The sequence below is a fragment of the Castor canadensis genome, chromosome 8, assembly GCF_047511655.1.
Source record: "Castor canadensis chromosome 8, mCasCan1.hap1v2, whole genome shotgun sequence".
Classification (NCBI taxonomy): domain Eukaryota; kingdom Metazoa; phylum Chordata; class Mammalia; order Rodentia; family Castoridae; genus Castor; species Castor canadensis.
Genome location: NC_133393.1, coordinates 47,867,072 through 47,887,111, shown reverse-complemented (window position 1 = coordinate 47,887,111; position 20,040 = coordinate 47,867,072). Strand labels below are relative to the sequence as shown.

General features: G+C 43.6%; 1 long non-coding RNA gene across 12 annotated transcripts in view; it reads right to left on the bottom strand.

Annotated features, from left to right (window-relative positions):
• Nucleotides 1-1,421: 1,421 nt before the first annotated feature.
• Nucleotides 1,422-20,040, bottom strand: part of LOC141425700 (uncharacterized) — a 63,292-nt gene continuing 44,673 nt past the window's right edge. For 10 of the 12 annotated variants that reach the window (XR_012450758.1, XR_012450757.1, XR_012450755.1 and 7 more), the window contains 3 exons: nucleotides 11,794-11,878; nucleotides 9,139-9,272; nucleotides 1,422-6,871 (listed from right to left, as the gene is read on the bottom strand). This is a non-coding gene — a long non-coding RNA (uncharacterized lncRNA). The remainder of the gene's footprint in view (nucleotides 6,872-9,138; nucleotides 9,273-11,793; nucleotides 11,879-20,040) is intronic. The other 2 variants (XR_012450754.1, XR_012450756.1) reach the window with 2 other exon arrangements.

Genomic DNA, 20,040 nt, shown 5'->3' with positions numbered 1-20,040 from the left:
AATGAAACAAAAAAGTATGAGAAAAACACAGAGTGAAGGTCTTGACCCTATTGGGTTTCTCTCTTCTCCTCTCCTCTCCCCTTCCCTCCTCTCCCCTCCCCTCCCCTCCCCTCCTATCCCCTCCCCTCCTTTCTTCTCCTCTCCTCTCCTCTCCTCTCCTCTTCTCTCCTTTCCTCTCCCTCTCCTTGCCCTCTCTTTCCCCTCTCCTGAAGGAAGAGAAAGCTCTGATGCAATGCAAGCAGAAAATTTGGTTCCAATAACTGCTCCAGAAATAAACTAGGAGATAACAGCACTTCAGTGAGAATCTTGACCTTGAGTTGACCTGAAGTCATTGACTCCATTCGTTATGTCCTAACATGCCTATCACAGGCTTGCTTTTAAGGGCTTTGCACTTTCTCATAAATTTGATAACATAAAGTCCCTCAACCCTGTGCAGAAACATTATCCCCATTTAAAAGCCTTTTTTTTTTAAATGAATTTGAAAGGGATTGAGTAAATCACCCATTTATGCTGATTGGAATTTGTATCTGACCAGAGGCAGAGGCAATCCTCACAGGCCATGCTTTTGGTGAAGCATGGAGACCAGGTGTGTGTGAGGTCAGATGAGCCCCCACTCCCACCCCACTACAAGCTGCTTCCAATTCCCTGAAGGTGGAACCTCCCGTGCTGCCTGTGAGGACTGGGGTCAGCATGGTGCCTGTGCCCAGGCTGGCTTGCCTGTCGTCCCCTCTGTGCTGTCACACAGTGCATCCCAGTGACATTGCATTCCTCAGTTCATTAAGCTTCTCCTGGGAGCCCTGTGATGACAGTGGGGGATGCCGTGAGAACAAGGCCCAGGGCCTGGTATGGGCAGTGTCTCCTGTTAGGGCCCCTCCGACCTCAGAGGATAAAAGCAAGTACCATATGTGAGCATGGGACACTTACCTGTCTTAGTTTGCTTTCTGTCACTATGGCAAAATACCTGAGACTGGATAATTTATAGAGAAAAGAAGTTTGTTTGGTTCAAGTTTCTGGAAGCCTAAGAACATGGTGCCAGCCTCTTCCTGGCTTCTTGTGAGGGCATAAGGGCAGCAGGCACATGCAGAAGAGAGTTAAAGGGACCCCCCAGCTCCCACAATAGTCAAGTCCATTCCCTCAAGAAAAGTATTAATCCATTAATGAGGGTGGAGCATTCAAGACCCCAAATACCTCCTAAAGACCCTCCACCTCTCAATGCCCTTGCACTAGGACCAAGCCTCAATGTGCGTTTTGTTGTTGTTGTTGTTGTTGTTCCTTTTCTCTGGACTGATATATTTTTTTTTTCATTTTTCTTTTATTATTCATATGTGCATACAAGGCTTGGTTCATTTCTCCCCCCTGCCCCCACCCCCTCCCTTACCACCCACTCCGCCCCCTCCCTCTCCCCCCCCTCAATACCCAGCAGAAACTATTTTGCCCTTATTTCTAATTTTGTTGTAGAGAGAGTATAAGCAATAATAGGAAGGAACAAGGGTTTTGCTGGTTGAGATAAGGATAGCTATACAGGGCATTGACTCACATTGATTTCCTGTGCATGGGTGTTACCTTCTAGGTTAATTCTTTTTGATCTAACCTTTTCTCTAGTTCCTGTTCCCCTTTTCCTATTGACCTCAGTTGCTTTAAGGTATCTGCTTTAGTTTCTCTGCGTTAAGGGCAACAAATGCTAGCTAGTTTTTTAGGTGTCTTACCTATCCTCACCCCTCCCTTGTGTGCTCTCGCTTTTATCATGTGCTCATAGTCCAATCCCCTTGTTGTGTTTGCCCTTGATCTAATGTCCACATATGAGGGAGAACATACGATTTTTGGTTTTTTGAGCCAGGCTAACCTCACTCAGAATGATGTTCTCCAATTCCATCCATTTACCAGCGAATGATAACATTTCGTTCTTCTTCATGGCTGCGTAAAATTCCATTGTGTATAGATACCACATTTTCTTAATCCATTCGTCAGTGCTGGGGCATCTTGGCTGTTTCCATACCTTGGCTATTGTGAATAGTGCCACAATAAACATGGATGTGCAGGTGCCTCTGGAGTAACAGTCTTTTGGGTATATCCCCAAGAGTGGTATTGCTGGATCAAATGGTAGATCGATGTCCAGCTTTTTAAGTAGCCTCCAAATTTTTTTCCAGAGTGGTTGTACTAGTCTACATTCCCACCAACAGTGTAAGAGGGTTCCTTTTTCCCCGCATCCTCGCCAACACCCGTTGTTGGTGGTGTTGCTGATGATGGCTATTCTAACAGGGGTGAGGTGGAATCTTAGCGTGGTTTTAATTTGCATTTCCTTTATTGCTAGAGATGGTGAGCATTTTTTCATGTGTTTTTCTGGCCATTTGAATTTCTTCTTTTGAGAAAGTTCTGTTTAGTTCACATGCCCATTTCTTTATTGGTTCATTAGTTTTGGGAGAATTTAGTTTTTTAAGTTCCCCATATAGTCTGGTTATCAGTCCTTTGTCTGATGTATAGTTGGCAAATATTTTCTCCCACTCTGTGGGTGTTCTCTTCAGTTTAGAGACCATTTCTTTTGATGAACAGAAGCTTTTTAGTTTTATGAGGTCCCATTTATCTATGCTATCTCTTAGTTGCTGTGCTGCTGGGGTCTCGTTGAGAAAGTTCTTACCTATACCTACTAACTCCAGAGTATTTCCTACTCTTTCTTGTATCAACTTAAGAGTTTGGGGTCTGATATTAAGATCCTTGATCCATTTTGAGTTAATCTTGGTATAGGGTGATATACATGGATCTAGTTTCAGTTTTTTGCAGACTGCTAACCAGTTTTCCCAGCAGGTTTTGTTGAAGAGGCTGTCTTTTCTCCATCGTATATTTTTAGCTCCTTTGTCAAAGACAAGTTGGTTATAGTTGTGTGGCTTCATATCTGGGTCCTCTATTCTGTTCCACTGGTCTTCATGTCTGTTTTTGTGCCAGTACCATGCTGTTTTTATTGTTATTGCTTTGTAATATAGTTTGAAGTCAGGTATTGTGATACCTCCTGCATTGGTCTTTTGACTGAGTATTGCCTTGGCTATTCGTGGCCTCTTGTGTTTCCATATAAATTTAACAGTAGATTTTTTAATCTCTTTAATGAATGTCATTGGAATTTTGATGGGAATTGCATCTCAATGTGCGTTTTGGTGGGAACCCAATTATATGAGTCACCCATCACTGTGTAATAAAGCACCACAAACTAAATAGTTTGCACAACACTAATTTATCATCTTTCAGTTCTGGAAGTCAGAAGGCCAAAATGTGCTTCAGTGGATGAAAAGTCAAGTTGTGAGAAGGATGGCCTTCCTCCTGGAAGCTCTAAGAATCCATCTCTTTGTCCTTTCCAGCTTTTAGAGCCCACTCGCATTCCTTGGCTCAGGGCCCCTTCCTCCGTCTTCAAAATGTTGAATCGCTCTGCTTTTCTCCCATAATCACATCCTCTTGATGTGCCTCCCTCATCCACCTCTAAGGGCCCTTGTGAATACATGGGTCCCATTTGGATAATCTAAGAACCTCTTCACATCTAAAAGCCCTTAACTGAATCACACCTGCAAAGTCTCTTTACTAGATAAGGTGGCAGGTTCAGGGCATAGCAATGTGAACATATTGGGGAGGGGGCATTATTTTACCTTCCTGACCAACTCAGATTGGCAGACATGGGCCAGAGGATGGACTAAATTCAGCTGGGATGCTGTTAGCATTTTAGAAAATAAAATTAATCCCTCATTAAATTAAAATATTCAAGTCTGATGCTATCAAGAAATAGCAAATCCTAGATAACCTTGAATTGTGCATAGTCAGTTGTTGGGTTTTTCTGACCTGGAAAATAAGTGTAAAGGCCTTTATGCACAGTGTAGAGCCTACTCAAAAAAAAAAAACTAGAATTGCCATAAGATCCAATAATTCCACTTCTGGTTATACGCTCCCCAAAAAAGGTGGAGTCAGGGACATGAACAGATATTTGCTCACCTATCTTCATAGCAGCATTATTTACTGAGTTCAAACCCTAGTACCACCAAAATAAATAAATACATAAAAATAAAAGGGCTACCAAAATAGATAAAATAATTAAATACATAAAAATAAAAGGGCTGAAGGTATAGCTCAGGTGGGAGAACACCTGCCTAGCAAATGTGAGGCCCTGAATTCAATTCCCTAGTACTGACAAAAACTTAAAATTAAAAGAGGAAGAAAATTCTAACACATGATACAACATGGATGAGTCTTGAAGACATACTCAGTACAAAAGGACATACTGTGCTACCTCTTATGTGAGATACCTAGAGTAATCGAATTCATACAGACAAATAGAATATTTGATTACCAGAAAGGAGGGGTTCCTAATGGGTACAGAGTTTCAGATTTGTGAGATGGAAGAGTGTGGAGATGAACTGTGGTGATGGTGGCACACAGTGTCATCACAACAGATGCCACTGAACCTCATACTCAGAAATGGCTGAGTGTGTTTTCTGCTATGGTCATTTTACCACAAGTTCATGAAGCCTTTGTAGATTTGTTTTTCTCATTTCACCCAGCAAGTAAGAAATCTTAAAAAGTGAAGTTGGATGAGATGTGCATTCTTTTAGCCAATTCTTGGTTTTTGGTCACTAGGTCTTCTAGTCCTATGGTCTTCTGTGGTCAAAATGATTAAACTAAGCAGAGTTGACAGAGGCCAGCCTGTCTTTGACATGCCTTTCTCTGCCTTGGACTCCAAGCCAGATTCTCTTCCTGTTTCTTTGTCTCTTGTGCCTGAAAGTCTCCCATTGTGCTCAGTTTCCCAATGGCTCCATGGCAGCTTAGCTGTCCCACCCACAGCTGTGACATAGCTTTTGCACACTGCCTGTCTGCCCCCCAACACACACAGCTCTCAGGTAGCACTCAGCGATTCCCCTGCCACTTGCTCTTCTGAAGAGACCCACAGAGCTCCAAGTACTAAGGCTTAGACCATAAATTCAGAACCTGCAGGTCTGCATTATGTGTTTGTCCCTACAAGATTAAATTTCCCTTACGTATTTCCAATTTTTAGTTAGTGCCTATAATCCTGTACTGCTCTTCATCAAACAAACAGAAAAACAACAAAAAAAACCCCCTTGTCTCTCTGAAGTAGTCACCACTCTGGCTCACAAGCCAGATTGTTGTCTCTCCAATCCTTGTGAGAGAGCAAGTATAGCTTGGCAGAGCCAGGTGCCATCCCAAGAGATTCCAAGGTCTCAGATCCTTCCAAAACCACAGGCATGTGGGGTCTCCTCACTGATAGAGAGAGGGTCACAGATGAAGGAGACAGAGCACACTCTAAGAAGGAAGCTAGGGCACACTAAGAGCCAATTTGTAAGTCTGTGGGTACAGACAGAGCCTGGGGTAAGCTTTAACACAACACAGGACACACATACAGCCAGAGCTCAACAGCAGCAGCAGTTGTCACACTTAGCCATTATTACTCAGGACATGCTGAAACCTAATCAAGAACGGATGTTTATGTCTCAGCCAGTGCTCTACTGTTGTAACAAAACACCTGAGGCTGGGTGCTTGAAAAGAAAAGATGTTTGCTGAGTGTGGTATCATATGCCTATCAACCAGCACTTGGAGGCTGAGACGAGAGGATCCCAAGTTAGAGGCCAGCCTGGGCTATATAGAGAGACCCCCATAGAAAGGGAAGAGAAGGGAGGAGGGAATGAAAGTGAAGAAGGAAGAGAAAGAGAAAGAAAAGGAGGAGGAAAGAGAAAGAAAGAAAGAAAGAAAGAAAGAAAGAAAGAAAGAAAGAAAGAAAGAAAGAAAGAAAGAAAGAAAGAAAGAAAGAAAGAAAGAAAAAGAAAGAAGGAAAGAAAGAAGGAAGGAAGAGAGGGAGGGAGGGAAGAAGGGAGGAAGGAAGTTTATTAGCTCATATTTTGCAAGTAGAGTACTGTGGCCCCAACCTTTGCCTGGCTCTGGTGAGGACCTGGAGTGAATGGCCTTTCAGTGACGGAGTGAGAGAGAGCGCACAGTAAGACAGCCAGAGACTAAGAAGAGCCGATCTGACTCTTTTATAACAATTCTCTGTTGAGATCTAACCAGGATCCTGTGAGAACCATATTAATTCCTTCAGAGCCTCTAATGACCTAATGACCTCCTCTAGGTTCCACTTCCTAACAGGTCCACCCGCTCCCACCACCACCAGCTGAGGACCAGCGTCCAACATATGAACCACAGCACTTGGCCTTAGCATCATTTCCAGAGTATCGTACTTTAGGTAAGCATTTTCTGACTAAACACATACACATGGACTTTAGAAAAAGAGGAGTCAAAATGTGTGTTTCCAAAAGCTGGGCCCACAGGGGAATTCCTGTCCACTCCTCAAGTAGAATTAAACTTTTGTTCCAATTCCCTGATCATTAAACAGTCTTCCACTTGTGACTTGGTTTCTCACATAGACTCTTCTGCAACAGGGGATGGGTGAGGTTGAATCCTAGAAACCTTGTAGAAAATGGGGGGTGTGGTCAAGGTTTGAGTTCCACCCTTGCCATGGACGAGTTTACCTAACTTTGAATGTGCGGTTTTACTTCTCTGGTCCTCCAAGTCTTGTTCTAAGTTAGAGCAAACATCTTCCTGACCATGCATCCCATATATAATTTTGAGAATTCCAATCCATCACTGGTCACTTTGTTCACTGCAACAAAATAAACTGAGCACGCTCCTTTTATCAGTTGGTCCCTCCTGAGTTTGACTGACATGGGTCACTTCCTCTGATTCTGGTTATTCCAAGGGTAAATGATTTAAAAATTAATTTCTGCATTTATCAGCCCAAGAGCAAAGCCCCACCTCATAAAGAGGCACCCAAAGTTCAGTCCTTTACGCTCAAATTCTTCAACTGCACAAGATCCAGCCTCCTCTTCACCTGCAAAATCAAAATGAGATCAAACTTCAGTTTGCAAAGAGTGATTGAGTGCTAGAAAAAGAAATTTTCATGAATTATACATTCGAATAAATATAAGTTATGCTACTCATTTATTCTACAGGTGTAGCAGGGCTGCAAATTTATGCTCCCAGTCAGATAGGAAAAGAAAATGTTGTCTCTTTAGTTTGAGCCTATAATTGGTCTGGTCTTCCCCTGAGCTTCCTACTACCTTGTCGCAGAGGGAGGATAATTTATGTCTAGACTTGTTTTTAACATGTAGCAACTTCGATGGTCCCTTTGGTATTCATTTTGGAGGAATTCTATTTTAGTTCCCTTTTTTCCATGCCTGCCCCTTCCAAATGGTATCTGGTATATGGAGAAAGAGCCCTCTAGGACCTCACAGTGTAAAATGAGGGTGTGTGGGAACCCAGGCACTGTCCTCAGCTCCTTAATGGTCTTAGCCAATCTTGCACTAAGGTAGCATTGGCTTGATCTTCATTGTTGGATCAGTCAGTCTGCTAGTAAAGTCTGAGCCTCCTAAACCTGTGGCTGTTTGTTCCCAGTAGGTTCTCCCGTTGACTCAGTCTTCTCTCGGTTCACACTGGTCAGTGGATCACTAGGTCTCACTTCCCTGGCTCAGGCTCTGGGGTGGAACTCTTCACCTGACCACCACTGGCCACATGGCAGACTCACTGCCTTTCCACTCTGCATGTATGCCATTTGAGAAACGAGGTAAAGTTGAGAGTTCAGAAGACTCATTCTCTATCCAAGCACCACATGCCACCATATTGAATCACTCCACACTGACACAAATCCCTGCACAGCACTTTCTCCAGTGCTCCAACAGGGGCGTACCCTGCCCTCTATCCAGTCTGTGTTCTCTTTCACTTACCTGCTCCAGTGCTGAAGGTTCCACAGGGATTCAAATTACTGCCAATTACCATAGTGTAAATATTTCTACCATGTCCAATGTCAAGCTTCAATCAACTTGCAAAGTTCCTGAACTTTCAACAATCAGTTCTCAAGACCTGATACAAGCCAACACACCACTAACTGATACTCTCAGTCCTCTTTACCATACAGACAGAACCATGAAACCTACTTCCCACTGGCTATCTCTCCTGCCTCCTCCTTAACTTGATTCTCATTATCTCCCAGGATGAGAAAGGATACATGTCCCTCTTTCTTCTGTTCAGAGCAGCAAGCTGCATGGCCAAGATAGGCATCTTCTCTACATGAGGCATGAATTCCGAGTTTCCCAGGCTTGGAGCTTGAGATGCTAAGTAGAAGCTAAAAATATCAGAAAATATTTTCCTTCCCCAAATCCTATAGTTAGACTTCAGCCTATTTTGAATGCCAGAAGCTAAATATTCTGTTATTCACATTAAGTCACTTCTATTGATCTGTCTTCAAGTTCACTTAGGCTTCCTTCTGTCACTTCCATGGAGCCCATTTAATTGGTTTCTTAAATTTTCGGTATTTCTAAAATTTCCATTTGGTTCTCTTTTTTTCCATTTAATATCTTCTATTTGTTCACGGAGACTTTCCCTTTCTACTGATTTCAAGAGGGTTTGCCCTTACTGCTCAGAGCATTTTTGTGATCACTACCTTAAAGTCTTTATTGGATAAGTCTGTGATATCCTTGCTTTAGCATTTGTTGGTTTCCACCCCTCCTCCACCCCCAGGCAAGCTGAGATTTTCCTGGCTCTTTGTACAGTGATGAGTTTCCAGTGGTGGGTATTTGAGATTTTTTTTTTTTTATAAGACTCTAGGTCTTATTTAAACCCTCTGGAAATGTTGATATTTTCATTTAGGCAGGAAAATTGCTCTGTTTAGCAGACTCTGTTGGTTTCAGATTACAAGTTCTAGTTAGAATGTGTTGATGTGATTTCAACGTCTGTACCATTTCCATAGCATTTGCAGAGGGGTTCAGGAGTGTCCCCAATGTGTGCAACCCAGTGGTGAGTCTGGGTGCTGGGCTGTGGTCTCTCCGATGGTTTAGTTCTCTCAGAGTCTGTGGTATTCTGTTTAGGGTCAGGTCCATGGATGGGCAGCTCAGGAGTAAGCCCAGGAGTTCATTGACAGCTTTATGGAGTAGCTTTGCTGGGCTTCTCCTTCTCCCAACCTCCTAGCACTTTCTGGGCCCCTTTCAGTCTCCAGTCATAAATTTGGGGCTTTATTAATTTCATTCTGCCACATGTTTGCCAAGTCTGAGCCCATACCTGAGGCTGAGCAATAGTCTTTTAAAAGCAACAGTGTTCACTCACCCTCTTGGAATCAGAGCTCCTCCAACTGAAGAGGAAGTTCTCCTCCTTCAGAACTGTGGAATTCTGAGAGTCCCCATTGTTGCCACTGTCTCTGCTGCTACCTCAGAATTCCTTGGGGACCAGAATGCAAGAGACTGGAGAAAGGAAGGAAAAATGGAAGTTTCTCCAACTCCTCCTTAGCGTTAGGAGATGCCTTTCCCACTCCTTGAGACTGAGTCAGCTCATCTCCTGGATCTTTTTCTATGCTGATGCCACTTCCAGGTTTCAGGAAATACAGGAAAAGGAAGAAATGTAAGTACAGTACGGTACTGTATAGTACTTCAGATTTTGTTCTTCCCCACTCCACCTGCTACTGCTGACTTTTCAGAGTCCCCAAATAGCTGCTCCATGTGTTTTGTTCAGGTTTCATAGCTGATTCAGGTGTAGACATGGGTGGAGCACATTTAATCCACCTTAGCTGGAACCTCCACAACATAGTCAAATCTTTCTAAATCACAAACGTACTGGTGTCATTCCCCTGCTTAAAATGTTTAAAGCACTGCCTTCCATGCCCTCATCCTCTCCACATGTGATGCCATCACCTCTGTAACCTGGCCTCTCCCCCATCTCCAGCTTCCAGCCATCCTACCTGCTGCCCTCAGCAGCATTCCTGAGCCACGAGCAGCACCTGGTGGCATGCTCCCTGTCCTCCCAGCCCCAGCCCTTGCAGTTCTTTTACCTAAGACGTGCTTCTCCCTTCTTCCCTATTGCTTTCCCACAGGACTCCGGAGAGATCTTGCTTTCTCTAGGAAATGTTCCTTATCCTCGACAATGGGTTCCTTTTCCCTCCCAGGGGCTTCCAGCACATTCTGTTACAGCACGTGCTTGCTCTATGCTACAATTGTCTTTCTACCTCTCTTCCCCACTGGACAGTAAGTGCGTTGGTGGGCAACACTGTGTTTTCACTAGTTTGTAATAGAGAGTCTGTGGAATTGAATTTGAATAACAACAGTGTCTTGAAGAAGTGCATTTCCTACCTCTGAACTTCTGCGTCCTTTTGAAGACGTTAGGAAAAGTTTGGGACTTTGAAAAAACACACAGCCTGATTTAGAGTGCTTCCTCCCCCTGGCCTGTCTCCTCTGCGCCCAGAGAACTCTATTTCAATTGCAAATCCTTTGTTAAATTACAGTGGATATTTCCTCCCACAGGACTCAGGGTACCTGAGAATTAGCGTAGACGTGTGCGTAAGACGGCCCAGATCCTCTCCAGGCCCAAAGGCCATTGGCGATGAGGAGTGATGCTGACCACCACCACCAATCATATAAAAATTCTCCCCTTGTTTTTACTGCACACAGCACCTCCACTCCACCAAGCAGAGACCCCACCTGTAATCTCCTTCCCGCTTTCCTATAATAAAACTCCATTATTTCCCTTACTACACCCATGTGTCCTGCCTGGAGCTTCCATGTGGGAAGCTTCACAAAGAATTTGGGAGCCTTCTGATCAGAGACTGCACAAGTCTCCAACACAGGACAACTATGGCCATCAACTCTTTGTCAACAATTGACGCCACAGTGAATCTTAGACTCCACCTTGGGTCTTGCGTCTCTTGTCTGAACCACCAGATCTCAGCCTAGCTTCAGACTCACGTGACCTTAGGCAGTATTTGTGGGATTGAGTTGCATCAGTATCCATGACGCCTTCAAGAAGTAGATTTCCTTCCCCCAAACCTCTGTCTCCTTTTTCTGATTCCATAACCACCAGACACTGATAAAGTATTGACTGGTTGACTTTACCAACCCACCCCCTCCATCTGCCTAGACCAGTGCTTATCCAAAGGAATCTGACATGCAAGCCATAGAGATAGTTTTAAATTTTCTGGTAGCTATATTTTTTTTAAAAGTGGGTAGAATTCATCATAATAATAGATTTTAAAATTATAGCACAGGAGAGTAACTATGGTTGACAAGAATTAATTGAATATTTCAAAATAGCTAGTAGGGTTTTGAATGTTCCCATACAAAGAAATGGTAAGTGTCTGAGGGAACAGACATGGCAGTTACCCTGATCTGTTCATCACACTTCATATACAGTGTTGAAATGCCACACCACATACCAAAAAATTATTATGTCAGTCGAAAATTTAATACATGTTAAAATATTTTTATTTAACCCAATTATCCAAAATGTTATCATTTCAACATGTAACCAATATTTTAAAAAATTATTAGTGAGGACTGGTAGAGTGGCTCAAGTGGTAGACCACCTGCCTAACAAGCATGAGGCCCTGAATTCAAATCCCAGTACTGCCAAAAAAAAGGTTCGACTAAAAAATTATTAGTGAGATATTTTACATTCTTGTTTTCATAGCAAGACTTCAAAATACAGTCTGTATTTTATGTTTACAGCACATCTCAGTTTGGACTAGCTTTATTTCAAGTGCTCAAAGGCCACATGTGACCAGTAGATACGGCATTGGGTAGCATGTGACTGGAGATTAGGTGTCAATGCAAATAATAATAGCTAATTCTGAGTACTGACAACTCACTACTCTGTCAAATCCCTAAGATTTGCAAGCATTATCAGACATGGCGCTCATAGCAGTCCCATAAACTAGGGACTGTTATTAATCCCACATTACAAGCAAGGAAATAGCCTTGAAGATTAAGGACTTACCTAAGGTGGCACAAGACACCAAGTGGCAGGGACAAGACTAGAACCAGACCTCAGGCACAGGAATTTATCACTTCTCAATTGCCTCCTACGCAAAGGATTTACGATTAGTAAATTTACAGAATTTGCTAACTCTATTTTAACACACTGGAAATGCATATACTAGCTAAAAATGTTAGAAATGACATAGCCAAAAAGACTTTTTGTTTTGGTTTGGTCTCGTTTTGTTTTTGCGGTGCTGGGGATTAAACCCAGGGTCTTAGTGCATGCTAAGGAAATAAGCACTCTATCACTAAGTTATGCCCCCAACCCAGCCAAAAAGTTTTGAAAGTCATCACTAAGGATAACCATATCCTTCAAGAAAATACTCCCCCGTGCCGTAGCCAAAGAACAGTACTAGGTTGAATGAATGACAAGCCAAACAAGGGTAATATTTGTTATGTTCTCAATCTTTGAGGGCTTCAAAAAGTGTTGGTTTAGAGAAAGTTTTCAGGAGACTTAACAGACAATTTAAATCCTGCTGGTTTCCTCCTTGATCCCTTCATTCCTCCAGGGCCACTGTCCTTCGCCTGACACTCAGACAGGGGTTCAAGCTGTTTTCTTCTGCATTGTTTCAAAGCCTTTCCCTTGACAAACATCAAGGGTTTCCTTCCCTTGTCCTTGCTAACTAAGGGGACCGCCTTCCTAGCAGTGAGAAGGGGAGATCTGCCCGGCCATCTTCACCACATGGAGCAAATATCAGCACCCCATAAATTCCAGGTAATTAAGCTTTTCCTTTTGCCATGATTTAGCCTCTGAGAAATGTTTACTCCCTTAACCTTCAGACTTTCCAAATACAATGTTGAATTTTTTCCACCTAGGAATAACTTCTGTTGTAACAGAAAATCTTAACAGGAGTTAGACATCTCTCTATCTATCTATCTATCTCTCCCATGAACCTAGGCAGTCCATGGTGGCTCAAGATCACAAGGGCTGGGATTTCTCTACTTGTGACTCCATCCATCATCCTCCACATGAGTCTGCTTCATGGTCCAAAACGGCTGTTCCAGATTATCATCTCATCACATTCTAGCCAGCAAGACAGAAGAGGCAAGGAAGTGATAACCCTCGTAAGAACTCTTCCTGGAAGTCATATATACAGCTTACACATATGGCATGTTGGATAGAGGCCACCTTCTGCAACTGAGGGTCCAGGTCTTTCCTGGCTGGAGTTGCAGTTTCTTGTTACATACGCTATTCAGCCAGAGAGAGAGAAAGAGAAAGAGAGAGAGAGAGCGCCACCCAAACCTCAAGGAAGGAGGAGGAGTAGTCTTTGCTCTGGATGTCTGCGGAGGCCTGAGACTATGCTTCTCAGCTCTCTGACTGCAGGTAATGTGCTCACACAAAGGCCTTAGGTGCTGCTCTGAAATCCATCACTGCAGCAGGGTGCAGGTGGGAAGGCTGTAGTCCCAGCTACTAGGGAGGCTGAAGGGGGAAGATCGCTTGAGCTTGGGAGTTTGGGCTGTAATGCACTATGCTGGTAGGGTGTCTGCGCTAAGTTCTGTGGTGACCTCGCAGGAAGCAGGGAGCACCAGACTGGTCAGTAGGGGAATGGCACTGTGAATTCTGTACCCCAGCCTGGACAGTATAGCAAAGCCCTGCCTCTTAATTAAAAAACAACTAAACAAACCCCATCACCAAATCTGCAGTGAGGCACACTTCCTATGGCTGCTTCCAGGCAATGACTGAGCCCCTCAGGGTATCAAGTCAGGCTTGTTTCCAAGCATTGTGAAACTTCTGTAATGGCCAAAGTGACTAAGAGAGAGTAGAACAAGGTGACATCATGGGAGTGACATGCCACCTCTTTTGCCAAACTTCCCTTAGAACAATTCTGCAGTTAATGATGCCTCCACCCTGCCTGACTACCGGCCCCCCAGTCCCTGCCCTTGAGGTCAGACCTGCTTTGGAATCTGGTGTTACTAGCCATCCTCAAGTCCTTCACAGCCTCACTGACAGATACCCACTAATAAATTCTTGGCAAGTTTAGTCCTTTGATAGTATCTTCCTTGCAGAGGACCGCAGTGACCATGAGTTCCCTAGAATCCAGGGTAAGAAAAGGAAGAGGAGACTCAGAGGAGCCTCTATCAGTGTCCCTTAACATAATTCTGAAGTCACCTTCCTCTGCACCTCAGCACTTTCAACATTAAAGGTAAAATACAACCTCTCCCCAAAATATAATGTGAATAACTAAAAAAAACTACATTTGTGTCTTGTCTACTGAGTTTTTGTATATTGTATGTATGCTACAGTAATCCCTTACCTAACATAGAGTTTACATTTATAGAGAGTAAGGGCTGACATATAGCACTAATGTGACATAACGATGAGGACACATCCCAAATTTGACATTATTGGTCTTATTTAACAATATGCCTTAGACCCCATAATTTTTATATTGCAATTCTCACTTTTTTGTTGGTTTGTTGAGACAGGGTTTCACTATTTAACCCAGGCTGGCCTTGAACTCTAGATCTCCTGCCTCAGCCTCTTGAGTGCTGGAATTACAGGCATTAAACATCAAGCCCAGCTGCAATTTTCACTCTTTTTTTGTGATTGTTGGTACTGGGATTTGAACTCGGGACCTCACACTTGCGAGGCAGTTGAGCCACTCTACCAGCCCATTTTGCATTGGTTGTTATTTTTGAGGTTTCACCTTATGCTAAGGCTGCCTGGACAGTGATCCTCCTATTTGTTCTTCCCTGTGTAGCTGAGATGACACATGCATGTGCCCAGCTATTGGCTGAGATGTGGTCTCCTGAACTTTTTTTGCCAGGGCTTGGGCTCGCCTCAAACTGCTATCCCTCCATCTCTGCCTCCCCGCTAGCTAGAATTAAAGGCTTTAAGCCACTGCACCTAGTACTAATGTTCACTATTTAATTCCTTAACTTTGCACAGATTTTCCAAAATAATTAGTAGACATCCTTAAATTTGGTAAAGAGGACTTAGAAACTCAGATTAGGCTCAACAACTTCTTAGGACAAAGCTACGTCAGGAGGTAAAATAATTTGCCCTGGTGAAAGAGGCTGAGGAAGGTGAGCAAGCATCCACTGTTCACCCAGGAAGCCCATGGATGTACTTCACAATCTCAGCCAGCAGATGGCAGTAGTAACTAAAGACAAAATCCTAGCTGCCGCTCAACTTCTCATTGTCCCAAGATACTTCCTGAGTCTAATCTGATGCTTATGAAAACGATTTCCTTCTTTCAAAAACACCAGGCTCAAACAGAAACTAACCTCATCCTGCAGATAACGAATGTTTGTGTCTTCTGAGATCTCAGCCTCTCCCAGCTATCACTAGACTTTCAACAAATATTTTTCCAGTAGCAAAATGCAGCTGTGCATTCTAGGAAGCAGAGGAGAAAGTTCTCCTGCTAACGCCACAAACATCAAATTCCCCACCCCCAACATCCCCCGGGGGTGGGGGAGTTGTGTGTGCAAAGGGAACACCCAGCCAAGCTACCCTAACTCCAAGTAGATAACAAAGCTCTGAGCATTGCACTCTGGTGAGGTGAGAGCCACCTTCCCAAGTTCTGAGTCACAACCCAAACACTTTCCCAGAAGCAGTTGGGCAACTGGCTCCTGCAAGCTCAGGTTTGATAACAGCCCTCCTGGGAGATATGAGTTAAGATGGCAATATTGCCGACTTTGCAAGCATTTGTGTGGCTGGTCAAACAGTGAAGAGTTCTGAAGGACTTGGGAAGCCACAAGGAGGTGTCTGGATCTAAGCCAAGAGCAACAGGCATATTGAAGGCTTTTGAACTAGGGAGTTGCAAAGCTAAGTGAACTTGGGAAGAAGATGAAGATGGGATAGGAAGGTCTCAAGTTGAATCGGTTTTCAGTCTCGGCATCAGGCCATTTTTCTTGAAAAATGCTGAGGAAAAGTCTAGAATATGCTCTTAGAAAAGTCTAGAATATGTCCTTTTCTGTTGCAGAAGGAAAAAGGCCTCCATTTCCCCAATTTTTGCTTCCCCCCCCCCACTTTTCTGCTTGTTTGTTTCTGTGAGGCAGGGTTTCACTGCATAGGCCAGCCTGAGCTACAAAGCGAGTTCTAGACCAGCCTGGCATCAACACACTGCCAGGCAGACAAATGGCAGTGGCTTAGCTCCTCTTAGTGTAGCATCAGAGGGACCTGGCTTCCAGATTTGGAAAAGCAGAGAAAGATCTCCATCCTCCTTGTTGTGTGTTATTAAATGAGGTCATATGTGCAAGTCATCGACCTGCAGTAAGTGTCCAATAAACACTAGTGATCACAGCAGAGACCTGACTTGGGAAATGGTCAGAAGGCAGTGCCAACTCACAAGCAGATGCTAAGGGAGCCCTGAAGCTTATAGTGCATGTATGTGTTCACACACACACACACACACACAGAGAGAGAGAGACAACACACACACACCACACTCACAGGGGCACAGGGAGCCCATCCCTCCTCCATCCTTCACACACCAGGTCTGCTGAGACTTCTTTGGAGTTTCTTTCCTCATCTATACAAAAATGTTTCAGCGGTTCCCTGAGGCTCACCCCCCTGACCTTCAGCCCACCTTGGGATGGCCTTGATTCTAGGCTCCAAAGCCAGAGCTCTCTAGAGCAGGCCTCTGTTTTCATTGTGGCCAGGAAAAAGTCACCTGCTAATTTTGATAAGCATCACTGAGAAATGCTGGCTTCTACAGTGCCCCAAGCTGAGACTAAGCTGAGTGTGGTGCACAAATGTGAACTCCAGGGAGGGAAGGTGCCCTGCCAAGGTTAGAAGGAAGGTGGGAACTCACAGAGTCAAGCAATGAAAAACCATACAGCTGATAAATGCCAATTTCACACCTGTTAACCACCGACAATGTGCTTGCCCCCGTCCCAGGTGTCTTTCGTAAGGGAACTAGGTGTGCCAGTTACCCATTGTTGGGGGCCCTGGGTGTGATGACCTGTTCTTAACCTGCAGTCTCCTGGGAACTTACACTGGTTTTGAGAGCCAAGACAGGAGGTCATCACCTATTCCAAATGACATCACTGGCCCCACGAGGTTCAGCCATCTGTGTTGAAGTTTTCAAAGTTCTAAAAGGGTCAGCTGCCAAACCCAAACTGGATTTCTTTAACAAGACCTGTGCAGGCTCCACCCTGCAGCATCTTGCGTTCTGATGTTGGTGTGCAAGGTGTTTTCCCATCAGAACAAGAAGGCTTAGAGTAGGTGTGTTTCTAAGGACTCCCTCAAAAGCCAGTGGAATCCACACCAGTCACTAATGTGAGAATGGAAAGTCAGGAAGATTAGCACATTGGGGAACTGAAGATGACTGGAGAAACAATGAGGAAGCCCAGGGAATGGAGCAAGCAGAGGCAGAAGACAGGCAGAAGCTCGAGCCAATGCTGAAGGATTTTGAAAGTCACATTAGGACGCTGAAGATGATGGGGTAGTACTTAAATGTTGCTGAAGTAAAGAAGCCACTTCCCCTCCTCCCCTCAGGGAATGCAACAGTGACAGCAAACCTTAAGGCCCAAGACATGGAACTGCAGAAGCTGTGGGACAGAGGAAGGAAAGACCTGGGCTCTACCATGGTAGGCATGGAGAGGACCTTGATGCGCTCCACTTCAGCATTGGGAATGGGGTCCACAGGGATGGAGAGAGGGGTTAATTGTTCAAGAGATAAACAAGGAACAGATCGCAGACCAGGGAGCTCCTTTCGGGCAGGGACTTTGTTTAACACAGTTGTTGGTAAAGTAGGGGATTTCTGCTTTCTTGGAAATGCAATTTCCTCCAGGCACACACTGCTATCAGCCCAGATACAATGGCTACTAAAAAAAAAAAAAAAATGGCGCACAATGAAAAGAATGGCCCTCTTTTATGTGGGACATTTGTTATCTACAAAAGTGTGACCGAAACCAAAGTCCAGCAGATATTGAGTTCTCTTTATGTCCAGATATGGGTTGCATGAGACCTGAAGCTTATGGGAAGGAATTCAAGGTTGAAATATTTTTATGATACAATAGTGTTTTTTCTAAAAACAAAGATAATATAAATAAATACACCTGCAGCACCCATGATAAAAGTGTACTGTATACTTAATTATATTCATTATCACAGCTATCGGACAAACAAAGCAAATTAAAGTGAGTACAGCTTCCTAATCAGAAGTCAGTCAATATGGGATCAAATGGGCAAGGCTTTTTAAATTTTGTTTTGTTTTGTTTTTTGAGACAGGGTCTTGCTATGTGGCCCAGACTGGTTTCTAGTTCATCATCTTCCTATCTCAGGCTCCTGAGGGCTGGGATTACAGGTCTGAAACACCACGCCTGGCAGGGCGAGGCTTTTGAGCTAAACTGTTTTCATAAAACCCATACCAACTTTGCACAAATCAACATTTTGTTCCCTGAGTTGCATATTTTATAATGCAAACAGTTTAATTTTACTCTCGCCTTTCATTTATTTATTTGCCTTCTTATGTACTTATTTTTGCTCCAGCCAAATGCCAGGGTTAACAAAACCTTCACCAAAAATATATCCGGAAGCAGCCTCTCAATCTCCTCTCACATGCAAAAGTGTTTCTTAGCTAACTTGCAAAAACATTGGCAGGCTTCCATGAGATTTCAAAAATAGTTTAATGGCAAGATGGTGCACATATTTTTTCATGAATACATTAGAAACAGATCGATGATTATTGGAACATAAGACATAAAAACTACCGTATTTCGCAGCATCTAAAACTCCATCTGTGTAAGATGCTCTGTTATTGAATGAAAGACCAAAAAAGGAAAAACGATGGCACATAGTTGTATGTCATAATGCTTTCTCATCCCTTAGGAATTGTTTTAAACATATTGAAAGAGCTCTTTTGAACCCAGTTGGTTGTAGAAAGTTCTACTCATGCATCAGTCTTCTGCATACACAAAAGGGGAAGCATAGGTAAATAAATGGAGTAAGATATGCCTAAGACTTCCTCACATTTAGTATCTAACTCTGCTGAATCACTCTTTCACACTCATGTCTTCCCAGGCACTATTGTCTTATGAACCATCAAGAGCTTTTGGGAAAACTGAGCATGGTGCACATACCTGTATCCCAACACTCAAGAGACTGAAACAAGAGGATCACAAGTTGGGGACCAGCCGGGGCTAAATAGTGAGCCCTGTCTCAAAAAGAAAGCATTCCACAATTGTCCTTAGGATTTTCCTCCAAACCTCTGATGCCCATTCACTGAGCTTTGATGCTCCCAAAGAAGAAAGGACAACCATGTCACACAGCTGCCTGGCTGTCAGCAATCATCAAGCATGGAGATTTCAGAGCATTGTGAAAGCATGGAAAAGTGTTTGTCTTAGAATCCATGAAATACAGTCACTCAAATTTAATGTGTACTTTCGTTGTCTTCTGCCTCCACTTCTCCCTGGCTTCCTTCCAGATATATTTAAAGTTACCCAAAGCTAACTTTTAGGAAACTCTGACATCCATGATGAAAAGCAGGAAAAAATACATTTAGAAAATGACAAGCCCATGCTTTGGGATTACGGCAGCAGTAGGCTTTCCGGAAAGTCTCGGCATGTGTGGGAAACTAGCCTGAGCACAGCGAGCAGCCTGGGCAGCTCAGAGCAGCAACAGCACAGGCTTTGAGGTCAGCACAGCTGGATCTGGAGGGTGGTTTTCCCATTTAACTCATGTGGTGACACTTGTGTTACTTCCCATTCTAAGATCCAGGTTGCTCATCTGTGATGAGGATGATTCTAGCACATGGCTCACAGGGCTGTCACAGGAGTAAGAAAATTAATGGGTGTAAATGTCATTAATAAATGCCAAGAACATTGTGATCCCTCTGTTTTCCCACACTCAATGTACAGCCCCAGGCATCACCCCAAAGGCAGAAACATAAGTCAGAACCACACTGAAAAAGAGAAGAAAAGAGAGAAAGAAAGAAGGAAAGAAGGATGAAAGAAAGAAAGAAGGAAAAAAAGAAAGAAAGAAGAAAGGTTGAAACTTGCTTCTGTCTGTATTTCCCAAGAATTCATAGGTGGATATAAATTGCCTTAAGACTCATATTTTTTCAACAAAGCAACACAGACAAAACAACAGCTTAATATTGGAGGCAATTTTATTATTATTTTGCATCTGACTACGAGCAGCAATCTTTTCCAGAAGAGTATATGAACATGACTCACATCTGGAGAGACGAGTTTAGTCCTGCCCTGGGCTGTCGTGAGTGCAGTCGAAGGCTGCTCTAAGGCTGAGGCAAATCCAGTC